The following is a 27,004-nucleotide window of genomic DNA, read 5'->3' as shown; positions in this document are numbered from 1 at the left end:
TCAAAGGAGGAATGGAATGTGGGGAATTGTAAATAATTAGAGACTGTTGTGGGGGTCACTAATCATGCTACCCATAAATGTGGGAACTGTAAAACATGCCACCAGTGCTTGCAGGAGACACACCACCATCATGGTAACAGGTCTCGGAGGAACAAGCCTCCCCCCTTCCAGAGTTGAGTGAACTGAGCTTGGGGGAAGGGTTAAAGGGCTTGAGTCAGCCTGTTTTACACCTGCCAGGTGTGAGCTATAAGACTGGTCCAACCTGCCCCTTTCCCCCTTTGTTTTAAGGACAGACCTAAAGCAGACTCCCTGAGGAGTCTTTTCTTTTGCTAGTCCAGTGGAAGCTGCATTCCTTTGCCAGTCCAGCTGGTGGCTAAAGAGTTGAAATCATGGAGAGCTGAAATCACTGGTTTGGCTGAGAGCCAGACCCATTGCAGCCAGTGGAGTGGTGGCAACCAGCAGAGTGGCTGGTGGGAATCACTGGCTGGCGGCATAACATGGCGTGGAGCGGTGGCATGCGAGGAGCGATGACCAGTGGCGTGGAGCGGTGACCAGAGGTGTGGCACAGCGACCAGTGGTGTGGTGTGGAGAGTGGCAGGCGAGGAGCGGTGACCAGCGGCGTGGTGCAGAGCAGCAGCAGCAGCAGAGCGGCGACCAGCGGCGGCAGCAGACGAGGAGCGGCGACCAGCGGCGGCAACAGAAGAGGAGCGGTGGCAGGCGACCAGCAGAGCGTCTGGTGGCGTGGGACAAGACAGCTGGTGGAGCATGGCGGACTGTCGTAAGGTTCCCCTTATCTATCCCACCACCCCCACTTCTACCCAGGTTGGAAGGTAAACTTTGGGACTCTGGGTGGCACGGACCAGGGACAGAGACTTTTGGGGTGTCGGACTCTTTGGACTTCAGGTGAATCTTGGCTGGGGAGAGCTTAGCTCATGTTTGGGTTATGAACTCTGTTTGTGGTGTTTCCCCCAAGTTAATGCCGTATGACTTCTCTCTGTGTTTCATTAAATGTTTCTTTCCTACACTCAGACTCAGTGCTTGTGAGTGGGGATGCATTGCCTCTCAGAGGCACCCAAGGGTGTGTGAATTTCCCAGATCACGGGGTGGGGGCTCGAGCCAGTTCTGTGTGAGATAGACCCGAAGATATTGAACCCAGCCCTGGTTACTGCCAGGCTTACCCGGCAGAAGGGTTACATAAGGAATCTTGCAGTCATGTTGCTGCCTGCAAACAGGGACTGTACCATCTGCTCAATAGCAAAAGAGCAAAAAAAAAAAAAAGAGAGAAGAGCAATGAACATGTGTAGGGCAAGAAATAATGGAACAGAAAATAAGAGAAAATTACCTTACCAATATCATATGCTTAGACCATTAAATTAGCTTTCTTTCTGCACGGTCCATCCAGTATCAAATGACAACCAATAATGTTATCATGTGCCATCCTGCACAAGCCAAGTCCTGTTAATCTTTCCTCTTCCATCCTTTTGCCACTGTGTTGCAGAATGTCATTGCAATGAGTTCAATTAGGCCTTTGTTATTTCAGGTACAGCTTCTATCCCTGGTACAAAAGCACTCCATCTCAGAATTGTCACTGCCACTGTTTGTTTACCAGGGGTGTATTAGAATTCTGCAGCATCATGACATCTGGTGATACGAAGCATGACTGAAATGCTTGCCTTCTTCAGTAGGGGATTGAAACAAAGAGCTCATCAGTGCCTCTTTGTACGGGAACATTCTGAACAGAAAGTGGTAGAATGGACAAGACAGATGAGGTTTCTGAAGCAATGGCCAGTTTTTCTCTCATTTTCTTTATTATATTGTAGTCTTGGATATTAAAGAAAACAGATTCCAGTACAAAAAAATTAGCTGACTGACAAACACAATCTAAGTTCCTCTGAAGGTAAGATGTCAAGGCATTTGAGAATAATGTATTATCACAGAATCATAGGGTTGGAAGAGACCTCAGGAGGTCATCAAGTCCAAACCCCTATTGTGTATCTGTGGATTTTTCTTCCAAGATTGATATTCGTATGTAGTATTAGAAGAGATGGACATTTTTAAGGGCATTAAAAATCTGAACTCCAGCCATGGCTCTGAATTTTGCCAGTAGACCCAGGTAAAGATTTTTCAAAAGCTGAACTTCTCCCATGGAAGTTATGTCATTAATTTCCATAAGAGCACAATTAAGCCAACCCTCCTCACTCTTGCAAATCCCACCTCAGTTTTTCTACCAGAGCGCACACTTTTAAAAGAAGGGATTTTGTGGCACTTGATGTCAGTTACCAGAGATGGAAACTAAATGGCTACACAGTGCCACATTTTATGAGGCATCATGGGATATATCTATTTACTCTGATTATTCTCAAGTACCCAGAAGACCACTAGGTCACCTCACAAAAACAAAGACCTAGTCCCTTTCCTGAAAAGCGCACAGCTGAAATTCAGGTGGGCAGATATTGAACATCATGATAAACAGACAGAGGAAGAGGGAAGATGAGAGGGAGGAGAAGGGTTACTACGTTTTCCTAGTTACCCAGTAATGCACAAACATATCTTGCTGATCCACTTGATTATATTTAGCCATCTCACTTCTCCTGGACAGCACAGTCGGAGTGACTTTGATTCAGGTGCAGGGGAGGTGGGCTGGCAAACAAATTTGGAAAGGGTGTTTTCATGAGGAGGTGTCAGCAGGGAAAAAGGCAACAAAAGGAATGCCAAGGCAAAATGGGGAGACAAAGGGGAAAAAATGTGGAGGCATAGAATGAGATACAATCATGGAAATCTTTAAAACAAAGACCAGAAAATAATAGGTTTCATTTTCAATAAATACTTGCCACGGCTACATTCATTCTGTGATAGCCAGCATAGTATATAGCACTAAATTTTGCCAATATGCTATCATTTTCATCTACTCATCTCTTAAAATACCATGTGTGAGCACCAACAAGCAGTTATTTGTGGCAAGTAGTTACCAATGGTCATTGAAGCAGGTGCCATAAACATAACTTTATTTTCTTCCTTTGTACTGATGTTCTCCAAAATGTGCCAAATAAACCAATGCTTTTCATTAAGAGACTCACTATCATTTCAGCCTTACCATGCTGGGCTAGGAATTGCAATGTCACAAAAGTGTCCTTTGAATAAATAACTTTACCTTTACACAGGCCTGCCATTTACCCACTGAAATGGGCTGTTTAATAGTGCACAGCACTGCAGCTCAGGAGTTCAGGTGAGTGCACTATGAACAAACATGGTATCCAGTTTGCATTTTACTTTCCTACATTTCTCTTGCTTGTCAATTATCCTGATTGGGAATTTGGCCAGGTGAATGGCATTTACTTCCTCTATGGGGATTTTAATGATTATGAGTGCTGAGGCCTCATTGCTATGGTCTGATCTGACAAATGGCACCTAAACCAGCTACTTGCTTTCTAACAAAATGATTAACTTGGTTTCAAAACTAAGAAGGATGAGTGTACCATTATGACTCTCTCTGCATATTAGTTTTCAGAATGGAGAGAGATAACTAGTGGTATCCCGCAGGGGTCCATACTGGGACCAATACTGTTCACCATATTCATAAATGATCTGGAGAAAGGGGTAAACAGTGAGGTAGCAAAATTTGCAGATGATACTAAACTGCTCGAGATAGTTAAGTCCAAAGCAGGTTGAGAAGAACTGTAAAAGAATCTCACAAAACTAGGTGACTGGGCAGCAAAATGGCAGATGAATGTTCATGTTGATAAATGCAAAGTAATGCCCATTAGAAAACATAAGCCCACCAACATGTAAACAATGATGGGGACTAAATTAGCTGTTGCCACTGAAGAGAGAGAACTTGGAGCCATTGTGGATAGTGCTCTGAAAACATCCACTCAATGTGCAGCAGCAGTCAAAAAAATCAAGCAGAACGTAAGGAATCATTAAAAAGGGACAGAATAAGCCAGTGTCTTTTTGTCTCTATATAAATCCATGGTATACCCCAACTTGAATACTGCCTACAGATGTGGTTGCCTCATCTCAAAAAAATTATCTTGGCATTAGAAAAGGGCAACAAAAATTATTAGGGGTATGGAATGAGGAGAGATTCATAAGACTGGGACTTTTCAGCTTAGAAAAGAAAAGACTAAGAGGGCATATGAGAGAGGTCTATAAAATTATGACTGGCGTGGAAAAAGTGAGGAAAAATTATTAATTTGTTCCCATAAGAACTAGGGGCCACCAAATGAAAATAATAGGTAGCAAGTATAAAACAAACTAAAGTATTTCTTCACACAACACAGTAAATCTGTGGAACTCCTTGCCATAGGATGTTGTGAAGGGCAGGGCTTTAACAGGGTTCAAAAAAGAGATATATACATTCATGGTGGATAGGTTCATCAATGGCTATTAGCCAGGATAGTCAGGAATGGCATACCTAGCCTCTGTTTGTCAGAAGCTGGGAAGGGGTGACAGGGGATGGCTCACTTAAGTACCTGTTTTGTTCATTTCCTCTGGGGCACCTGGCATTGGTTACTGTCAGAAAATAGGATACTGGGCTAGATGAACATCCTTATGCTCTTATGAGAACTGATGTGTTCTCAGTTTAGGCACTTCATATGGAGAGAGCTCAAATTAGCTGTTGCCACTCCAAAGCCTCAAACACAAACATAGCATAAAATGGTATGCCTAGAGGAGAGCTGTACAGTTAAATTATGAAGGAGTAAATGCCTCCCTCCCCCCGCTCTATTCAAAAGTATTTCCATTCTGTTTGTCTCCCTCTTGAAAGTTTTTTCTCCTAAAAGCATATTGGTGGTAGAAGAAAATAAACAATGTAATGTATGAATTAGCATTTACATGCTACTGTAGGTGTGCACAGCATTCAGACATGCAAAAATTACATATTCCTCCTCTATTGTAAATTGTCTAATTACATATTCCTATGTAAATTAGAAAAAGGACAGAATGAAAGGGAATAAAAGGGTGGTAGAGAGACACCAAAGAGTTAAAAACAGTCCCAAAAAGTTAAAACAGGGATTAAATAGGCTTATTACAAGATTCCTATCCTGCAAGCACCTACTATACTTAGAACAGCGTCGAGAACAATGGTCAGGACAAAGATTAGAATTGGAATGCTAACCAAAAAGGAATGAGTGATGTGAGATCTGAGAACTTCGAAGGATGGGAGTGAGTTTGCACAATGTAGTTTCAGTTGAAGCAGGACAACAAGTAGAACATACTTTGCCTCTCCCAGGTACCAGAGAGTTCTAGATGTGTAGTGTAGACAAGATATTAATCATATTCCATGAATGAGCTAACGCCTTGGAAGCGATTGTATCAGGTTGAGAAACAGTTAAGGTCCCACCTACTCATCTAAATTAGAAATGTGTTGTAACCATGTGAGGCACAACTGTGGTGTAACCTATTCCTGGAATTCATTGTAATTGTAGTGCAGATGGGCCATTTATGTTTGTCTTTCAGAACAAATGCTTAGGTCTGTGGGCACTTTGAAAACTTTTTCATTGTTCATGGAATTACAGCTGGCTTATTTGCCTTTATATGAAAGAGAAGTGAGGAAAGTTTACAGAAGCAGTGATCATTTACACTTACATGGGTTGTGAATCATAATTGCAAGCAGGGCCATCTTAACTCTTCTGGGGGCCCCAGGCAATTTGATTTTTGTAGGTCCCCTATGTTCCTTGGGGTGGGGTCCTGTTTGGCGTTCAGGAGGAGACTGCAGATTGAGGCAGAAGGCTCGGTATGGGAGAGGGAGAGGGCTCCAACTGGGGATGCAGGCTCTGGAGTAGGATTGAGGATGAGGCATTTGGCTGCAGAAAGGAGGCTCCAGGCTGGGGCCAAAGAGTTTGGAGTGTGGGCCTGGGAGTGCAGGGTCTGGGTGGGAGTTGGGATGCAGGAGGGGCTCAGGGCTGAGTCTCTGGGCTCAGCTGCTGAGTCTGTGAGGGAGTTAGGATGTGGGAGGGAACTTGGGTCCGGAGCACTTACCTGGGGCCATTCCCACTTGGTGTGGAAGGAGAACAGGCTGCACTCACCTGAAGGTACTGCCCCCTGCAGTCCAATTGGCTACAATTCTCGACCAATGGGAACTGCAGGGGTGGAGCCTCAAGGCAAGGAAAGCATGGAGATAGAGCTTCCTGGTGTCCACAGCTCCAGGTGGGGAGGAGGTGTAGGAATGGCAGAGCGCAGTCTCCTCCCTGTCCCTCCCCCCAAGAAGGCCTGGCCCAGAACGCAGCCTTTTCTTAATACAGCCATGATTACAAACAAACGATACTCTTCTCCATTTGAAAAATCTATCAGATTCTGTGTATTAAAAATACAGGCAAGTTGCATGGGCCTCTTACATATCACATCATACCCTACACATTGCCTCAGCATAAGACTTTTTGTATAGAATTTTTTTTCTTACATTATTTATTCATGTTTCAGAACAAGAGAAATCATTCTGCAACTTGAAACTATTCATTTTATTCCTCCTTTGAAAATAATATTACAAAGTCTAAAACACACTCATGTGCAGGAAAACCTAAACAGCACACTTTTCTGGCTGATCATTCTAACACTGCCTTTTAAAAGGGGGCATCTTGTTGCAAAGGAACACCTTTAAAGGCCATTCTGTCAGGGATGGAGTTTTAAGTTTTTGTTTACTCAATTACCAATATTAGCAGCTACAACAAAAAACCACACAAACACTATGGAAGTCAGACTTCCAAATAAATAGGTTTCTCTTATACGGTGCCATTATACATCTCCACAGATTCTTTTTAAAGTCTGTGGCCTCAATGGTGCACAACCCTGAAAAGCAGATGTTATGTACACTGCATTTTAAACTACATGGAAATGGCCTAAGTTTGGATTTGAAAAAGTAATTAAAATAGTTTTAAAATTTCCAGGTGGGTTGTATTATGGGTTGTTTGTTTGGGGTATTTTTTTAACATCATTAAACAAACAGAAAATTCTTTTCGTACTGGAATATCAGCAAGTTTTCTCTCCTGACAGCAGTCTTACCTAACTGGAGAATCTTGTTGAGACCACTTATTGAAGTATAATTACTGACTAGGAGAAGATAAATATGCTTACTTACAGCAGAGGTTTTTCAATATCCTCTAATTCTCTGCCCATAATTAATTGTGGGTACAAATGGCATTTAGGCAGCTAATTGTTTCATTGTTCCTTTGGAATAGGTAGTTAAGATTATGGAATTGTCCCATTTTTGCCCCAGTGAATGACATCTGCAATTTTGAGTCCACAGTTGGTTGTGGGTCCAAAATTGCAGGTTCAGATGTCAAGACTGAGTTCCAGACCCTAGAAAAAGGTGGTCATTAGTGGGTGGAATAAGAGCTGCCCTCCATTCCCCATCAATCTATCTATCATGTATCTGGGCTGTCAATTTGCGTCAGTGTTTTTTGTGAATAAAAGAGCCCTTCAGTTTGGTATTTGGTAGGGGGCATCAAGTGGAGGTATTTCCCCATGCCAAGTGCATTTTTGAATTTGCATCTGAATTTGGATGAGGCCTGCTTGCTTTTCAACTGTGTGATGGTAAAGTGAAATAGCACTACTGCATTCCACTCACAGTATGGAGGAGCAACTATTAGCCACAAGTGAGCAGTAAAGTCAAGTGATTAAGCAGCAGGACTGCATTCCAGGTTCATCCAGGAGAGAACGAAGAATGATGCTGCAAATAGCAGGGTGGCTACAAAAGTCAAATTAAGGTGGCTGAAGCTTCTTACATTCTCCTTTTCCTCTCTTGTCTGGCAGCCACATGCCAAAACTGTTCCTACTGCATCGGCAGCTCCTCTGTGCTTTCACCTTAAAAATTCAAGTGGATCCTTGTAGAGGTGTCCCCTCTGCAGTGTCTCAGCATCATTTTCCAAGGCTAGACTGAGACAGGATTCAACAAAGATTTCACCCTCCAAGTGCTTCTCCAAGTAAGAAACGCGACTATTTCAGCTGTGCAGGAAATTCTGTGAAAACAAGGCAAAGCTGACAGTTGGCATGAGGGGGAGCAGTTTCTGGACAGCAAGAGGCAGGGAGGTTTGCCTGGTTGGGGGAGGGGGACACAGCGCGCTCAGTCTTTCCATTCAGAGATCCAAGTCTGGCAGCTATCGTCAAACCCTGTCTCAACATACAGAGTCACAGGCTTGGTACCCATGGAAGAAGGCTGTGCCAGGGGTACTGATTTCCCTACAGACTTCCTGGCTCAGACACCGACCCAGCCTTACAGATGGAGTTGGATGTGGGAAGAAAGGATTCTCTCTCTCTGTCCTGCTTTGGTTTAAAATTGCGGTTAATATCTGGAGGAGAAAAGTCCACCCACCCACCCACCCACACTAGACGTCTTAAAAATGCTGCATGACCCTGCCTCACTTTACTGATTCTGATTCTCTGTTCCAGTGCTGTCCCTCCATTCCTGCTGTTCTCATGAGAATAGAGATGGTGCTAGGGTCCTCAGGCGTCCCATCGCCCACCTCCAAGCTGACCTGCTGGCCTCTGTTCTCAGATCCATTCCTCTCTATTATAGTACGCATGGTGCTGCATAGAATTCCAGCAGCTCTCAGTCCCTCTTATGCCTACAAACCCGCTCCACCTCCATGACACTCTGCCTCTTTCCTGTTTGCTTCCCTGGAAGTAGGATATGGCATGGGGTAGAGTCGGAGGCGTGCCGAACCATGCTCCACCCCCTCCTTAGGCCAATCTACTTTATAAAGTTCTCTCCTAGGCTATCATGAAGGCCAGCAAGTGGCCGGGTTGCTGCTCAAAAGCAGAAGTCCATAACAGGTCGTAACAGTCTGAATTCAAAAGGGGAGATGGAATTAGTGGTCCATAAAGCCCATAGTGTTGCAGGGTGTACAGGGAGCAGTTGGACATGGGGTCTTGCAATATCCTGTATGCATTGAGTCTCTACCCTTCCCTGTGACCTCTTCTCAACTAATCTGGCACTAGACCCTGGAGAACCCATCTCACAGGGAGAAACCATTGAAAAACGCCTTTGGCTTTGTCAAAATAAGCATGGCAAGGAAGTATTGTAAAAGTCAATCAATACTGAGAAAAAAAAACTAGGTTTGTGACAAAAAACCAAGTTGTCACTACTCCTTTCTCTCAAACAGTAAAATCATGTGTGCTGCAATACCCAGACTAACAGGATTAAATCTAATATCAGAATCTACAATCTGCAGCCAGTTCACATGTATTCATTGTGGAGAGGCTGAGAGCAATTCAAAAGCTAAGATTTGCACACAAAGCAAGGCTATAATTCTTGTGCCAGTTTCTCAGCTCATGTAAATCACCGTAACTACTCCACTGACATTTACACCAGTTGAGGATCTGCTCTCATGCATTTTAGTATCAAAGGTTTACACATTATGTCTGCCTATGGCACTTAATAGAAACGGCCCCCTTCTGAAATTTGGCCGTCACCTTTTCAGCTCCCTGTAGCAAAATAACCAGTGTCACCAGATACTCCACACACATGTTCTGATAACCCAGTTATGCCTCTTTAGACAGTGCCACATACTACCTAATAACTTTTAAGTTTTTTCTATCCTTCAGCACAGCTTGTGCTAGCTGCACCAAAAGTAGCACACAAAACAGACAACTTCTATCAGCTACTTCCCTTTTTTGGATGTGGCCTCCATTGATTTTAGGTGTCAGCAGAATCTCTCATAGCACAGATGAAGCAGCCAACCACATTTCTCTGTGTTAAGTTTCCTTCTAGGCAGGCTGATTATTAAGGCTATTTAATTAGGAAGAAGATAAAAGTATATTAATATGCACTTCCCTCAGGCTCCATAGAGACAGCATGAAAAGGTAAACTATGGACAAAGCCAGAACCTTCAATCAATTTCATCATGTTCAGGGAACTTAGGTTGAAATCTTAATTATTTTTTTTTAATATTGCTATCCCTGAAACCATGATTTTACTTTTTGCAACAGATACTTAATCAGATCATTTCCCCTTATTATATGGAAATATAAGACAGTATTTACACAACATTTAAACACATGCAATTATTTAAATAATGAGCCCTAAGGGCACACCATTACATTCAACCTTAAGAATTTTATAAGGAACATTTCAGAGCTAAATAAACTGATAATTGATAAAATAGGATTCAACAGAATGGGCAAAATTGTTCATGCAGTATACAATCAGCATTAAACACAGAAAGGACTATATTCAACCAGACTTCTAAAAAAACAATACACAAATATATCCCTGCTGTAATTCCATTATCCTTAAGAAATGAAGGGTTAGGGAGAGAAGATTATGGTCCACAAATATGTAAGGAGCTGCTGTATGCCCATGAAATAGATTAAACAGACTTTGTGCCAATGTAATTGCGAAATTACTAAAATTGGAGAAATATCAAGGCCAGATTTTACACCCATCCATTACGCATGTTTTATGAATAATTAATTTAATCCTGAAACAATGCAGGGCGTGGAAAATGCAACCTGTTAGAAACCCCTTCCAGCTCAAATGAGTCTACTTATTCTGCAGTCTTCAACTACCATATTATTTTGTGACGTAATGGCTACGTCTACACTGGCCCCATAAAACGGAATAGTCATGCAAAGCAGGTAAATCAGAATAGGGAAATCCACGGGGGATTTAAATATCCCCCGCGGATTTAAATAAACATGTCAGCCGCTTTTTTTCCGGCTTGGGGAAAAGCCGGAAAAAAGCGTCTAGACTGGCGCGATCCTCCGGAATAAAGCCCTTTTCTGGAGGATCTCTTATTCCTATTTGAATACTTATTCCCCAAGCTGGAAAAAAAGCGGCGGACATGTTTATTTAAATCCGCGGGGGATATTTAAATCCCCCGCGGATTTCCCTATTCTGACTTACCTGCTTTGCATGACTATTCCGTTTTATGGGGCCAGTGTAGACGTAGCCATTGAGTATGTCAGGTGTAAAGCAGTTCACGCACCACAGGAAGACAAAACATTTGGAAAATCAAAGAAGCCAATTTCAATCAGTCAGGTTTGCTGATCTAGGTAAAAGTGGCTACATTCCATTTCAGTTATTTGACATGTAAAAAGACTTGGACCTTGAAGCGTACTGTAGAATAACCTTTTCAAATATTTAGCTGCAATCATAGCCTTCAACAAAGGATAGCCCAGTGGTTAGGGTCCTCATTTCGGACTTGGAAGATGTGAGTTCAAATCCTGCCTTTGCCACAGACCTCCTGTGTGACCTTGGGCAATTCACTTAGTCTCTTTAATGCCTCAATTTCTAATCTGTAAAACAAAGATAATAGCACAAGGGTGTTGTAAGGAAAAATATGTTAGATTGTCAGGCATTCAGATGCTGCAGTAGCAAGGGCCACTGAAGCATCATAGATAGATACATACATTTATGCCCATCATATTCATTTTATATTTTGAAGTTCTTTCAAACACTTCATGGCTACGTGTATTCCCATGTCACATATGCAACTGAAGTGGCTTCAGTCATGAACAGCTACACCTATATTAGCATGGGGGTCAGTTCATGTTGATTGCTGTTATGTGATGAGGCAGAACTTTTTTTAAAGTTCTGGTCCATGTCAACTGACTGAAATCAGGGAAAAAAGATTTTCTTAACATGGAGCTAGGCTTGATGAGGCCCAGGGGGTGGAGCCAGTCTGCCTAATGCTTTGATCTGGCCTGTAGCATCTATTTATATCCTGCTTCCAGTGCCACCAAATTTCCAAGTGGTGGCTCAGGCAGCAGGATCCTATTTAAATGGTCCCAACTCCCAGTTGCGGCACTACCCTAGCAGGGGCCAGAGCTGTGAGTCCTTTAAACAGCCATAGCAATCCCGGGAGGCTGCCAGGCAATGTGCTAGCTGCAGGACCAGGAGCCCTTTGCTGTGTTTTTAATTCAATGCCTCCAGCCCCAAACAACTCGGCAGGCGGAATGGGGGGGGGGGGGGAGAGAAAAGAGGCTAGTCCCCAGCCCCTTCCCTTCAACCTCAGGCCCCTTCTGGGCGGAGGGGGAAGCCAACCCGTGATCATGTACCAAAATTCATTAAGTGGCCCCCTGAAAAAATTATAGCTCATCTCTGTCTTAATAGCACTTTCATGTGTCACACCTTTATCCACATAATAGACAAATTCAAATGTTTACAGATATTTATTTTGCTTTAACAAATGCACTAAAAAGATTAGAAGATTTATACAACATTTTCCAGAAATGTTAACTTTTGGAGAGTACACAGAGCTCTCTTCCTTGCATTTGGGTAAAACATGGAAAACGGAAGCACTGACTGCATGGGACATCTTACTGCAATCATTACAGTACCATAACCAAAGCAGTATCTCCTTTTTCAATATAGTGTGGGGTGAAAAAGATCGCTTGTAATTTCAGAATCATGAGCCTCAGAGACTCCCTTAAATTCCCATCTTACTGAACTCCTGCCAGAAATAAACCGATCATTTCTAGAATAGTGTACCTCTCTTTGGTTGACTTGGTATTTTTCAGGGAAAATATTAAATCTGTCTAAAATAACTTCAACCCTCTGGAAACTCCCACTGTTAAATTGGTGGCTAAATTGGCTTGACAATTCAAACAGCCATGACAAAATGTTTTACTAATGCAGTTAGAACAGTGATCTGTGCCTGCATATTTGTAAATAGAAATATATAAGAACGTTATCTTCTTTCACCTTTGAGGCACTGGCCAACAGAACGGAGCCATGGTGACAGGGAAAGAAGCTTGCACCAGCTCTAGGACTGTAGCAAATGAATATTGCGAAGAGCAAGGGTCACCACATACTCAGGGCACTGTTTAAAACGAGGGTGGGGAACCTGCTTTGGGTTGGGGCCACTGACCCACAGAAAAAATCAGTCAAAGGCCACAAGTGAGAAACAAACAAACAAAAAAAACCCTCACTGACAAGGCCCCCAATTGAGGAGGAGAAAGACCCACCCCCCATTCCCCTCGCCAGGGCTAGTAGATTTTGTGGGGGAAAGCCTCTAGGCAGCACTTTACAGTGTTAGCTGGGTTGGGGAAGGGGAGGGAGAGGGCAGCAGCCTGCGGACTTGATTCCTCCCAACTGACAGGCTCTGCCTGGTGGGGGATCAGGCTCTGCCTTGCCTGACTCCAGACCATGAGGCTTGGAGCTCTCTCCATTGGGGAGCTGGCACTGGCTCAGAACCACGGGGGAAGCTGTGGGGGAGGGGCATGGGCCTGTAGTGCCAGCATGGGCTCCCCAATGGGGGAGCCCCGAGCCTTGGGCGGCAAGATCCAGGCAAGCTGCATCCAACCCTTGGGCCTAAAGTTCCCCACCCCTGGCTTAAAGGCTTGATCTAGCTCTTAACTAGTTGATCTTTATGCAGCAAGATGAAGACGTACAACACTATATCCAGGAAGTGCCAGTATAATGACAGCATTGATGGTACTTGGCAAACAAAAACATCTTTTTGATGCCTGATGCATTTTTCCATGTCTAAATGATCTCCTGCGGTTCTTCAACACAAACTCTGCTGCCCATTTTAACTACTGAGTAATATGTCCACCGAACGGAAATTTCATTTCCACTGCATCTAATTTATCATTTCTTCATAGGGTGCTCTATTTTCTTTGTCCATAGAATCCATGGGAAAGACCGGAATGAACATTAATCAAATTAAGATCCTCTTTCCAGAGAAGTAACAGTTCTTTCTTAATAACTTTGAGAATAGAAATATGTATCAGGTTCTTATTTTGTACAGGCAGTCCCCGGGTTACGTACAAGATAGGGACTATAGGTTTGTTCTTAAGTTGAATTTGTATGTAAGTCGGAACTGGCTCCAGATTCAGCCGCTGCTGCTGAAACTGACCAGGGGCTGACTACAGGAAGCTGGAGGCAGAATTGCTCTGCCCCCAGCTTCCTGGAATCAGCCACTGATCAGTTTCAACAGCTGCTGAATCTCGAGCCTGGGACAGAACAGCTGGGCTGCCAGGTAGGTCCCTGCAGGACCAACCCAGCAGCACCCCAGCTGCTCTACCCCAGGGTCCACAACAAAAGCCTGGTCTGCTGGGGGGGGGCAGGCGCACCCCTCCAGCAGACCAGGGACACCCGGAGCAGGGACATCCGCCTCCCCGGCTTTGCTCCAGGTGTCCCTGGTCTGCTGGAGACGGTCCCCAGCAGACCAGGGGCACCCAGAGCAGCTTTTCTCGCCCCGGAGGTCGAGGTGGCAGGACCGCTGCGCTCTGGGCGGTCCCGCTGCCTGCGAGCTCCGGGGCGAGAAAGCCCCGTTCGTAAGTGCGGATCCGACATAAGTCGGATCCGCGTAACTTGGGGACTGCCTGTAGTCTCATTTTGTAGATAAATTGGAAAAGCGATTGTGTGTTTATGAACCCTCAGAATACTAGACAGCTCAGGAGTTGCAGTAAACTTAGATTTAAGACATATGGACCAAATTCATCCCAAGAATAACTGCGGAAGCCAAAGGATTTACAACATTGATACATTTGAGTTTGCCATCTACTGAAAATATCCCACTAGAACTCAAAGCCCCTTATTTATTTTTCCAACAGGAAAATTACCCATTGCCATTCCCAAAGTAATTTCTAATTTGCAGAGAATGGCACTGTACATTCCCCATTTGCTCCATCAAAGACAGGTAAAGTGTACAAGTAATCCACAGAGAGACTTGAATGTCACCTTGCTTGCCAAAGGGAAAAGATGAAAGCTACCTCCTCTTCCTCTTTAATTGGTTTAAGGGAGGAATTAATTAAATCAGGCTTCAAAAGTGTTCCTAGACTAAAAGACCAAAGGGCATGAGAAGGAACATGGTCTGTCATCTGAAAAATCAAATGAAACTAAATGTTAAAAACCATCCATTATGTTTATTTACTTGAGGAACTGTTTATGTTTCTAGATTGGACAGCAGTCCCTCCATGACCTGGCTGAAATTACACATCTACATATTACATAAAATTAATTTCATTTCATGCTCTAAACAATTATGCAATGTGGGTGGAGTAGAAAAGCATTCAACATGTTCCTAATTAGTGTGTTAGGGGAGGCATGTGATCAAGTTCTCTTCTCATGCACAGTGTGGGATTTTTTACTTAGGCAAAGACAATGCAGGTGAACTTCTATTTAAATGAATCACCTCACTGGAAAAGTTCTCAATTCAAAACACAGAAACTACGGTAGAACAAATAACAGTGTACTTAAAAAGATTTGTAAAAGTATAGTTTTCCATCCTGATACTTCAAGAAAACCAGTTGGCAAACTTAACGGAGGAGCAATAAGCAGTATATTTCTATGTCCCAAATAATTTACTTCCTGCAAAATGCGGTTCTGTTAATACCCTCTCTGAATAATCAACCATCTAAATTCCCAGTCCTTCAATGACTTATGTATGTGCTTAACTTCAAGTCTTTGCAGAATCAAGGCTTAAATTAGCCCTCCTTTCCCCAATACCTTAGTATACAGTGATATTCTCATATAATAATTACATTTAAAAGAAAGAAAACTGAATAGTTTTCATCTTTGGTAAACCTGATTAACCCAGTTCTCCTCTGGGGTTTTTTTCCCCTATGCTTGGCAAGGATACAGGAATATTCACCACAGTCATTTATATACATATGCCTCTGCTAACTAGCCCTGACAGGCAGCTTACCCAGGAAACTGATGTGGGAAATTGACCCATTTCAGCCATAAGCCTATTTGGAATTGGAACCTGGGTTTTGGTTCAATCCAGCAAAGTCTGACTCTGTATGGTGCTAATGATGTAACAAATCCTCTCCAGTGAAACATACTGCTAAAATATAATGGATTACTGTCATAAATCTATCCTATCAAAATTAAGATTATACTTCTAAAGAACCTGCCTCCCACAAAATAAAACCATTGTGGGAGGGGGAAAAAACATTCTGTGTACCAGAGCAATGTCTATAAAAGCCCCATGTTGCAGAAATATTTTAAGAGTTTCTTGCTGAACTCTTACCGTAGCCAGGTAATGTTTGTACAACCTCTCGATCTCAAATGGTTTTCACAAAGGATATTTGAACAAGGTGAAGAACCCTTGAAAGAGGCAGAATCCAGAGATGAAAGACATTGTAACCCGCCACCCCTAATTTAAAATGAAAGCATGAAACTTTTCCCAATATAATCCTTGTTCTTTCATTCACAGCTACTGTTTTAATACATTTTTGTGAAAAACTCTTGTCATAACAAAATGCCGCTAGACAAATTAAAATATTCCTAGAAGCTGTTCCAGCCAGAAAAAGAAAACAAGCCACACTGCTTTTAAATCACCACCAATCCTTTCTTCCAAGTACTACAGCTGGTTGAAAAATAATACATATGTTTTGCAAAACAGTTTGAAAATTTTCTGAATTGTTCAGTTTTGGGTGTTTTCCCTTCTTTCCCCCATCCATGCATATCCCTCTCTTATTATGGCACTGGAAAAGAGAGAGGTTATCATGAAAAAAAAGCCTAAACAAAAAACGTAGTTCTCAGTTTCAAAAGGGAAAGGGGTTTTGGTTTTCATTGTTTTCCATCAAAAAAGTGAATTTTTCTATGAACCATTTTCATTTTTCATTTAAGAGTTTCATTAGAAATATTTTCACAAGCTCTACAAGGCATAGAATATAAATGATCATGCCAGTTAGGGTATGTCTACATTACAGCGCTATTTCAAATTAACTTATTTCAAATTAATTAATTCAAAATAAGCTAATTTGAAATAACACATCTAGACCCAAAAACTAATTCGAAATAGCGTTTTGCTATTTCAAAATAGCGCGTCCACACTGATTGGATGCTGGATCGCATTTAAGGGCAGCTGAAACCGGTTCCAGCAGGGCATCAGGTCAATAGTTGCTTTGTGTGGCTTCTGTCTGAGGCTATCTGAGGCTTGTGCTTAAAGGGACCCCCCGGACAGCCAGTTCTCGGTTTTCCCGCTTGCTTACCTACCTCGCCGAGGGACAGCAAAGCGTTTTCCTCTCCGCTTCCTTCGGTCGCTCTCCTTTGGGACACTGCTGCAGTCAGCACCATGGAGCCAGATCCGCCCCTGGGCACTCTGGTGCTCATGCTGAACATGTTGCTGCGAGCCTGGCAGCAATTGCTGGAGGCTGCCTGGCACCTTCTGCTGCAGGTCAGCCCCCTGGCCCTCCCCCTGCCTCCCCAGGGGCCCTGGAGGAGCAGTGCCCGGACGCCAGGGTGTCCCACTGCATCTGGCATCTGGACACCAGCAGCAACTGGTGGGACCACATCATCCTGGAGCGCTGGGGAGACCAACAGTGGTCCCAGAACTTCAGGATGGAGGACACTTTCCTGGAGCTCTGCAAGTAGCTCGCCCCTGCTCTGCAGCGACGGGACACACTCATGAGGCCCGCCATTCCCCTCCATAAGCAGGTGGCCATCACCCTCTGGAAGCTCTCTACGCTGGATAGCTACCAATCCATCGGGAACCAGTTCGGCGTGGAGAGATCCACTGTCGGAATGGTGCTCATTAAGGTATGGCACCCACCGGCCACTGGGCCAGGACAGGGAGCTGCAAGAAGGACGTGAGCTGCCCCAGGGAAAACCGGGGGGAGGTGGTGTAAGTGCCCTCCCCGGGAGGGGTCGATCCATCCCAGACATGCTACAGACCGCCCATGGTGGCCAGGATTGCAGCAGGGGTTGCTCCTGGGATTGGGGTGCAGGGCAGTGGCGGGGAACGAACACTCCCAGCCACCTGGGCACCCCAGTGACCCTCGGTTTTGTTTCTCTCTCTGCAGGTAGTGAAGGCCATCACAGGGTGCTGCTCCATAGAGTCGTCCACCTCACCAACTTGGATGCGGTCATCCAGGGGTTCGGCGCCCTCGCCTTCCCCACCTGCAGGGGGGCAATCGATGGGACACACATTCCCATCCATGCCCCGGACCACCAGGCCTCCCTTTTCATCAACTGCAAGGGGTACTTCTCAGTGATCCTGCAGGCCGTGTCTGACCACCGCGGCCAGTTCACGGACATCAATGTGGGCTGATCCGGCAAGACACACGATGCATGGGTGTACTGGAACTCCTCCGTGTGCCAGAGGCTGCATGCCGGGACTTTCTTCCCTGACCGCCACATCAGAGTTGGGGACATGGACATGCCAGTGTGCCTGCAGGGGGATGTGGCCTACCTCCTACCGCCCTGGCTGATGAAGCCCTACATGGGACACCTCAGCCTCTCCCGGCAGGCCTTCAATGCCAGGCTCATCAGGGCCCGCACTGTGGTCGACGGGGCCTTCGGCCGACTGAAAGCACGGTTTAGATGTCTTCTCACCCACCTCGACCTCTCCCAGCACAATATTCTGCACGTGGTGGTAGCGTGCTGTGTGCTCCACAATTTGTGTGAGAGGAAGGGGGAGGCTTTCCTGCCAGCCTGGATGGCAGAGGCTGACCGCATGGCTGGCCAGTATTCACAGGCCCGCATGGCTGCCAGCCGGGAGGCCGTTTGAGGGGCTGGCTGCATCCGGGAAGCCCTGTGGGAGAGCTTCCAGGCAGACGAAGACTGAAATCCCCCTGGTGTGCCCCACTGGGGCCTTGTGCCTTACATTCTACCCCCACCTCCTTCCCCCTCCCTAACCTACAATAAAAACACCTGTGTTGCCACACAACAATGTCTTTATTTCACATAACCGAGGTGGGGGGAGGGTAAGAATGAGGGCGGGAGAGGGTTTTGGGGAAACTTGGGAAGAGGGAGCTGGAAGGGGGAGGCGAAGCTCAGGGGCATCGGGGGGCAGTGGGTGTGGAGGTTGGGGCAGGAAGGACAGGGGTATGTGGAAGAAGCGGGAGGAGGAGCAGGGGTGGGAGGAGGAGCAATAGCTGGGGCGGCCGCAGGGGCTGGAGCAGCAGGAGGCAATGATCAGTTCGCCAGGGCCTTCAGGTGCTCACGGAGGGCACAGCCCTGCTCCCAGAGCACCCTCAGGCTCTCCCACCACAGCTGCAGGTCCTCTTGCACCCACTGCTCCTGGCTGTGGACCTGCCGTCCCTGCAACTGCAGCTGCTGCCTCTGGAACTCCTCTTGGTTGCGGGTGCGCCTGCTGGCCTGGGTGCGGGTGGAGGGTCCAGGCGGGGTGGTGCGTCCTGCACTCTCTGGTGCTGCGGCTGCGGTGAAACGAGAAGTGGTCAGTTCTCCTTAGGGGCACAGTGGGTGAAACCCAGCTCCCCTCTGCAAGGCGAGGACAGCAGGTGTCCGCACCATCACGTCCCACTATCCCCGGGAGTGTGAGCTGGCCCAGGACTGCACCCCAGCCCCTGTGCTGCCTATAGTGTGGTGGGGAGGAGGGGAGAAGGGGAGGGAAGCTGTGCCCTGCCTCTGTGTAGAGGGGGCATCTGTAGGGAGGGCAGTCTCTCTCCCCGGGGCAAGGTCCCTGGGCTCCCCCTCCCCCCCCCCCGCATAAGGAGACCATGATGTCGCTCATATATGGAGGCCTCCCCAGCCTCGGATGAGGCTGCTGACAGGCTCTCAGGGATGGCTCGGGGTTCCTGGATGCAGGGCAGGCTCCCTGCAGTCTCCTGGCTGCTGTCCTCCTCCTCCTCCTCTTCCCCGGGGTCAACGATGACCAAGGGGGCATGGACTGTCTGACCCCCCAAGATGCGGTCCAGGGCCTCAAAGTGAGGGCAGGCCTCCGGGTCAGCCCCTGATTGGGAGGCCCTGGTCTAGGCCTGCCGTAGCTCTTTACTTTTGTTGCGCACCTGCTCTTGGGTCCATATATGGCCTCTGGTGGCCAGGCTGGCAGCCATGCGGCTGTAGACGGACACATTCCTGCATCTAGTGTGGAGATCATGGGCATTGGAGTCCTTCTCCCAAATCTCAATGAGGCCCACGATCTCCGCACTTGACCAGGAAGGCACTTGCCTTTTGCAGCCCCTGGGAGACGCCAGCCTGGTCCTGGAGAACGGTGGAGGGATGGATGGCAGCAAGTGGCTGGCTCATCCTGTGCCAGGTGCACGGTCTGCTGGCTGGGTGCTGGCAACTGGCACAGGCACTGTGGCCAGAGTCTGCCCCTTTAAGGGCTCCGGGTCTCAGCGGGAGCAGATGAGTATTCCTGGTTGTGCCCAGAGTGGCCACCAGAGCTCCCTGGAAATGGCTGGAGGCCAGCTAATTCGAAATAAGTGTCTACACAGCACTTATTTCGAATTAGCTATTTCGAATTAGGCGTAATTCCTCCAAGAATGAGGTTTACCTAATTCGAAATAAGCATGCCGCTATTTCAAATTAATTTCAAAATAGCGGTTTGTATTTGTAGACAGCTATTACAGTTAATTCAAAACAAGAGCTCTTATTTTGAATTAACTCTGTAGTGTAGACATACCCTTATAGAGGTGCATGATGCACATTATGAGACGCTATAAGGCAGATCTGATGCTTTCAACTTCTAATGTCACTTTATGAAAGAGAATTGGGCAATTAAACACTCTGGTAAGAAAGCTTGTGGTCCAAAGGTTTAATTGATGCAAATCGACATAGCTTCATTGACAGAGCATCTAGATAAAGGTCATAATCTGTTCCATAGTGACATGTAAAAACACTAGTAGATTTTACTTGGCATTGCCCAGGTCCTTCAGAGCAGGGGGCTGGTGGTTTTGGGGGGGTGCAGAAGCCAGGGTAAGGCCTTGGGGATGTGGGAGGGCAGTGCACTAGGCTGGGAGCAAAGTGGGGTGTGAGAGAGAGGGTTGGGGGATGAAGAGGAGCTCAGGAGGAGGGTCCCATCTGGCCCGGACCTTTTCTCTCTCCTCAGACATCTCTCCTGATCACCTGGAGTATTTTCTCTCCCCCCAACTTTCCTTGCATGTAGGAGCAATTCTCCCCCACCCCCTCCCAGTGCTGCAGCCAAAGGCCAGGAGGGGGGAAAGGGTTTGGGGTAGTGGGCTACTTACTTGTGTGCTGGCAGGCAAGATGGCAGAGCCCCAGCTCTGCTGACCACTCCCTTGATGGTGCGGCTGCCCCAGTGGCCACTCTCAGTATTCCGTCCCTGGAAACAGTTGCCTCTCGCTTTGCATGTTATGGAAAACTGTCCTTTTCCCAGGGCTTCTGGTTCTCCTGGTGACTAAGGCTATGTCTAGACTACATTCCTGTCGAAAGAGGAATGTAAATTAGGCAAATCAAAAGTACAAATGAAGCGCTGATTTAAATATCCATGCTTCATTTGCATATTTGCATCCAAGCGCTGTTTCGAAAAAGGTTTTTTCGAAAGTGAAAGCACAGTCTACACTGGGTTGTTTAAAAAACTCCTCTTTTTCCCCAAAAGAACCCATACTCCTGAAAAAATGAGTATGGGTTCTCTCAAAAAGGATGTTGTGTGGTGTTTTGTATTGTTCCCCTCCTCCCGAAAAACCCCGTCTAGACTGCGCTTTCACTTTCGAAAAACCCTTTTTCAAAAAAGCGCTCAGACGCAAATATGCAAATGAAGCCTGGGATATTTAAATCTGTGCTTCATTTGCACTTTCGATTTGCCTCATTTACATTTCTCTTTCAAAAGAGGAATGTAGTTTAGACATGCCCTGAGAATAGCATCCCTCCTTTCTCTTTCCATATTATGCAAAACAACTGAATGCCAGGCACATCCCATTTTCCTAGCACAACCAAACCCTGACCTTGCTTTACATTAGGATAAGAGGAAGCTGAATATCAAATTTGGTGATCCTAGCTCTTACCACATTGGAGGAGTACTTGAACAGAGACTTATACATAGACAGACAGACATACTCACAGACAGACACACAACTCTCTAGAATATATAAATATATATAGACACCCAACGGCTACATGGAATGATGCCTCGACAAGGCCGGTAGGAAGCAGCCCAAGGAATGGTGCAGGAACCGCACCTCCCACCCAGGTATCCTCAGCGCATTTCAGCAGGAGTCCCCGCCGAGAGGGAGCTGTAGGCAACCCCTACGCTCATAGGGCCCTGGGTCAGGAGCTGGTGGAGCAGGGTGGGCCCGGGTCCTTCTACCAGGGGCAAAACCCGGACTCATTGACTGGCCATTAGGCCTTACTTCCCTACAACCAAGGGCACATATTGACTGTAGCCATTAGGCCTTAGCACTCTGGGGTCAAGGACATGTATTGATTGTGACTAGGAGACTGTTAGCCCTATGGATCAGACTACCAGTGTACTGAGAGTCCTGCACGGGGCAAGGGAGTTATGGACTAGAAAAGGCTGGGAGTCCGGTGCGTGGTGACCGCACGTCGGAATAGCCATAGTCATGTGATGGGGTGGGCAGACCCGGCCACCGCTGTGTATCTGGACAGCAAGATTTTCAGACACGCTCTTTAGACAAAAGCAACAGACAGATTTTGTTTTATTTAACCAAAGGCAGGTTTGCCATGATCATTATATTGGAAAGATTTATCTTTTCTGTTATTGTAACATTGCTGAAAACCTGCTAGACAAAAATTGGATGGAGCTGATAATTCTGATGCCAACACACAAATCATGTGAATGTTTTATAAGCATCTTGCAGTTTTTATCTTTGTATAGGCATTTAAATATAAGTTCTAGTATTTGGTTAATAAGTACATGGTGTTCTTAAATTACAGTCAAGCTAGGAACTGGAACAAGTTTTAAAGGGATTCTATCTTTTCTTCCTGCCACCTTCCAGCTCAGAGTGGATACTTGCAAAGATTATAGCTTTGACTGTACAGATACAACACAGCACTGTATAGTCTGCACTTGAAATTTCAGTCAGCTCTTGATTTATGACACATTGAGAGCTGTTTTTTTATATTTTGCCTTTTGAAAACTGTTGCCGTTTTAAATATTTTACAGTGATTTTGACAGTGAAGATAACCTGTCACTTCTGACAAGAGAGGTTTGATTCGTGTTCTCTTTGTCTTTGGTCATTTCTTTTCTCTTTTGTCGCCTTTAGGAAGGACAAGTTATCCAAGAGCTGATAGCGAGGTTATATTAGCAAACAGATGATCAATACTGAAAGTTTGACCTCCCAGTATAATTTCTTGTTCCCTTCTAATTTGTTTGGATATAAACTGTCTGTTTATGTTATATAAATATCATATTATTGTAGGTTTTGTTGCCAAGACATCTGACACTCCTTCTGTTTGAGTCCCCAAGCCCTCAAGATGTTATCCTCAGGTAGTTCTCAGACAACAGGAAAAAACTCACATTTTACACCAAGCAGCATTGGAGCATAAACAATAAACAGCACAGCAGTATTAGAAGGTATCTATTCTCCAGAGATTTCCAGTAGCTGTAGGTTTGCCCACATTGTTTGGCCCACTCTGACAACATCAATTATCACCAATGACTAAACTCATGATAAAAATATATTACTTTACTCCACCCACCCATCCACCAATCCCAACTCTGGATGCCTTTCTCCTTAAGTTTGGGCCTAACTCATGTCAATCTCAGTGAAATGACTTTGTAGAGGGTCCCAGATATCTGGGAATGAGTCCAAAACGTTGTCCCCAATCATGTATATTGTCCAGTTGTGAACGTGCTGCCACCTTCCATTCCATGCTTAAGTCTTTCTGAATTTCCTAATTGGGCCAAACATTTCTGCAAAGACAGGCATTCTTTCTTCTCGCACCCTAGAGCATCATAAATATCTCCTCCAAATTGCCAGTCTCCTTCTTCCACAGTCTTTTGCATTTTTGTCCCTTCAGAGTCTGTGAAGCATTTGGCAGGGACACTCTAGCAAAGGATGCACTTCTATGAGTTAATCAAATCTAATTTCCACGTACATAGATTGAACAACTTCTATAATGGAGAGATCAATGCAGCTAGTACAGCCTTGCTACGCAATACTCCCATTCCCCTGAATGATCGGTAGTAAAGACCCAGTCAATGAAGACAGTGGGAGTCCTTAAGACATTTTTTGAAAGAGATTAAGCAGACTCCACATTGGATTAGAGAGATGATGCCTGACACATTTAGTTTCCGTTACCTTTTGTATGCCCCCTCAGTGCACAAATCTGTACCAAACAATGTATTATAATGCAGATTTCCTTGACTCTCTCTAGGGTTTCACAGAATTCATAAGAACTTCACTGCAGGAAATTCTATTATTAAGCCATCCCCACCACAGGCAGTGAGCTATGCCTATGGGCCATCCAGGGGATGCTGAGTTTTAAGAAAGTGAAGGGGTCAGAGTTTTATCTTGATGAAAAGAAGAACTTTAATCTCACAATCCTAGTAAGTGGGTTTGTTGAAAAGTGCATCAGCATTCCAAAGCATTCCTCATTCCACAACATCCTAGGACAATATTGAGGAACAAAGCAGGGAAATTCTCCAAAATTGAGTAGTCTGTGTTGGCAAAATATATTTGCTCCTTGGGAGAAACTTTAACAAAAAGCAAACAATAAAGAATTGATAAAGTAGAATAAAATAAGACCTCAAAATATTCTAATTTGGTCTCTTAAAAAACATAGCATTTTTCCAGTGCAGGAAAAAGAAATTGCAAGTGAAATTTCCAATGAAAATAAGTATTTATTAGCTTTCTTACAATATCTCAAAGGAAAATCATGCTCATAGGAAATTACTCAAAAACCTGAACTCCTCTTTCAAAAGTAAGACAGGAAAGGAACAATCATGTGAAACATTTTTATCTCATACATGCTAAAGAGTATGAACAACTTCAACCCTCAATTCATAACCACAAAGTTATTTTGAGGGAGGTCTGCAATTTAAGCCATTTCGTTCTCTTATTTTTACTGGCATTGCAGAGGCAAAAATCAGTGCAGGGAAGAGAGACTTTTTTGCCTCTGCTAACAACGCCAGCATTCTGAAGGACTTCAGCAACAGACAGGAAAAGGATACCTGCCACAAAATAAGCACAGCTAAGGCTCTCTGTTTATAATACACAATATTAAAATTTTAACATCCGCCCAATAAACTGACAGATACAGCTTTCTCTAGGCTTTTGCTTATAAAGCAAGCAAAAAAAGTCTAAAAGATCTGAACTACTGGATATGAAACCCAACTTTATTAACAAAACTTTATAACCTCTTCATCCTCTTCCCCAACCCTCAAGTTGTGTAAGGAATACAAACCTCAGGGCCCATACTCAGTTGCCTAGAGTGGTGCAAGCCAATGCAAATAGTCTGGGCTGGAATTTTCAAAGTACTCATTAAAAGGTATGTGCATAACACAAACAGAAACAGGTCCTTCTGCACACCTAAAATGCCAAATAAATTTGTTTTCCAAACTTGATACTATTCTTTCCTGCTCTTGATCCAGTCGGGCACTCAAAAGGAAGTCAGTGGGCAGGAATGTACCATGCAAAAATAAATACATCAAAATAGAAAATGCTCTCATTTTCTGCCTCTCAAGAATTGAAGGCAGATTTTAACGCACCCAATACTGGTTAATTCTCTAGTTTAAAAAAAGAGGGAAATATTCAAGCAAAGAAGTATATTTGCTGGATGCTCAGGGGGGCTGCATACGTATGGCTTCAGTTAAAGTCAATAAGAGAGTGGTAGATATGTCCATCATGTCTCACACTAAGGCTCACTGAATCTGTCAAACAAGGTAGAAAATTCTTCCTCAAATTACATAACCCTCTGGGGACTTTGCATACTCTTTCTTCTCTCTGCTTTTTTCACCTTAACATTTAATTACTATTATTATGCCCATTTCTGTAGGTTTTTATAGAATTGACCTAAATTTATTAAGCTGTTTTTCCCTGAAAATCTCAAACTTTTAAATAAACAAAAGACTGGCTTTGGCGGAGTAAAGAAATCCATAAAACATTCTTCTCCTAGCTTGAAAAAAATTAATTATCCAGTACAGAAACATAAAAACTGTATTTCTCACTTATTCTAGGCTTTCCTCTTATTTAGACGTATGTCAGCATATACTGGAAAAATAAAGAGAAGAGAAAGGAAAGGAAAAGTTATTTCTTCAGTGCTACTGACCCAGTGGATAACAAAAGTCTGGAAACACAATTATAACCAATGATGTAGAATGCTTACTAAAAGAGTTTTTAGATACTCTATTTCATTTTACTGTTTTGCCAAGCCATAATATAATTTGTAAATTTCTCTTGATATTAAAGTATCAAGCATTCATTTAGTATGTGGCAGTGGCATAGCTGCCATTTGAAGTTTTTTCTTTGATACAATGTGATTGATCTTTATAAATTACTCTACAATGGTACTCGAGTATATAAATTTTGGTTATTAAGCTATAATCTGTTCAAATTAATCAGGGATATTTAGGAGTTGTCAAAAACAGTGCAACTGTAGTTCCGTTGGATATTGCACAAGGAAACCTAGAACTTTCAACTATAGCAAGGGAGGAGACAAAAATATTAACCAGAACTAAGGGTATGTCTACACAGCAGGGCTAAAGTCGAATTAAGCTATGCAACTTCACCTACGTCAATGGTGTAGCTTAAGTCAAAATAGCTTAACTCTAGGTGCTGTCTACACAGAAGGAAGTTGAAGGACGAGCACTCTTCCTTCAACTCCCCTTACTCCTTGTGAAATAAGGGTTACCATGAGTAACAGTAAGAAGTCTTCCAGCTCGACATAATTTCGAAATAAAGGCTTATAGTGTAGACGCGTAGTATGTTATTTCGGAATAACATTGGTTATTCTGAAATAATGCTGCTGTGTACATGTACCCAAGTGCTAGATTTTAAGGTCTTTTTTGTGGGATAAAGTGAATAAGGGTTCAGAATATAAATGTGACTGTTTTTCTTATTAGCTGGTTTATTGATTCAGCAATGTTTCCTAGGATTATTAATAAGAAAAAAACTATTAAGAGTTAGATATCCTAAACAGATGGAAAATGAGAGGTACAGTAGACTTCCAATAATCCGGCACCCTTGGGACCCAGGTGGTGCCGGATTATCAGAAATGCTGGACTATCAGGAGGTACTCTGGCAGGGGCGGGTCCCGTCGGAGGGGAAGCGGGGGAGGGGGCGGGGGTGTGCCAAACGCTCCCTCCTGCTGCAGGGAGGCAGAGCCTGTGAGCAGTGGAAGAGGAGAGGCGGTGACAAGCAGGCAGCCGCATTCAGGACGTTCTGGTCAGTTACAGTCACTCCGGCTGGATCCACAGCCGACATGCAGTTAATGTAATTTTCCTCT

At 44.6% G+C, this 27,004-nt stretch overlaps 1 long non-coding RNA gene across 1 annotated transcript; it reads right to left on the bottom strand.

Moving 5' to 3' along the window:
• Positions 1 to 6,931: 6,931 nt before the first annotated feature.
• LOC142830442 (uncharacterized) lies at positions 6,932 to 21,251 on the bottom strand. The gene is made up of 3 exons (XR_012905680.1): positions 15,918 to 21,251; positions 11,043 to 11,232; positions 6,932 to 9,724 (listed from the first exon to the last, which is right to left on the bottom strand). It is a non-coding gene; the product is annotated as an uncharacterized LOC142830442 (long non-coding RNA).
• Between the last annotated feature and the right edge of the window lie 5,753 nt (positions 21,252 to 27,004).

The sequence above is a fragment of the Pelodiscus sinensis genome, chromosome 8 (assembly GCF_049634645.1).
Source record: "Pelodiscus sinensis isolate JC-2024 chromosome 8, ASM4963464v1, whole genome shotgun sequence".
Taxonomy (NCBI): domain Eukaryota; kingdom Metazoa; phylum Chordata; order Testudines; family Trionychidae; genus Pelodiscus; species Pelodiscus sinensis.
The sequence above is the reverse complement of the archived record's forward strand: the minus strand, read 5'-3'. Positions and strand labels throughout refer to the sequence as shown.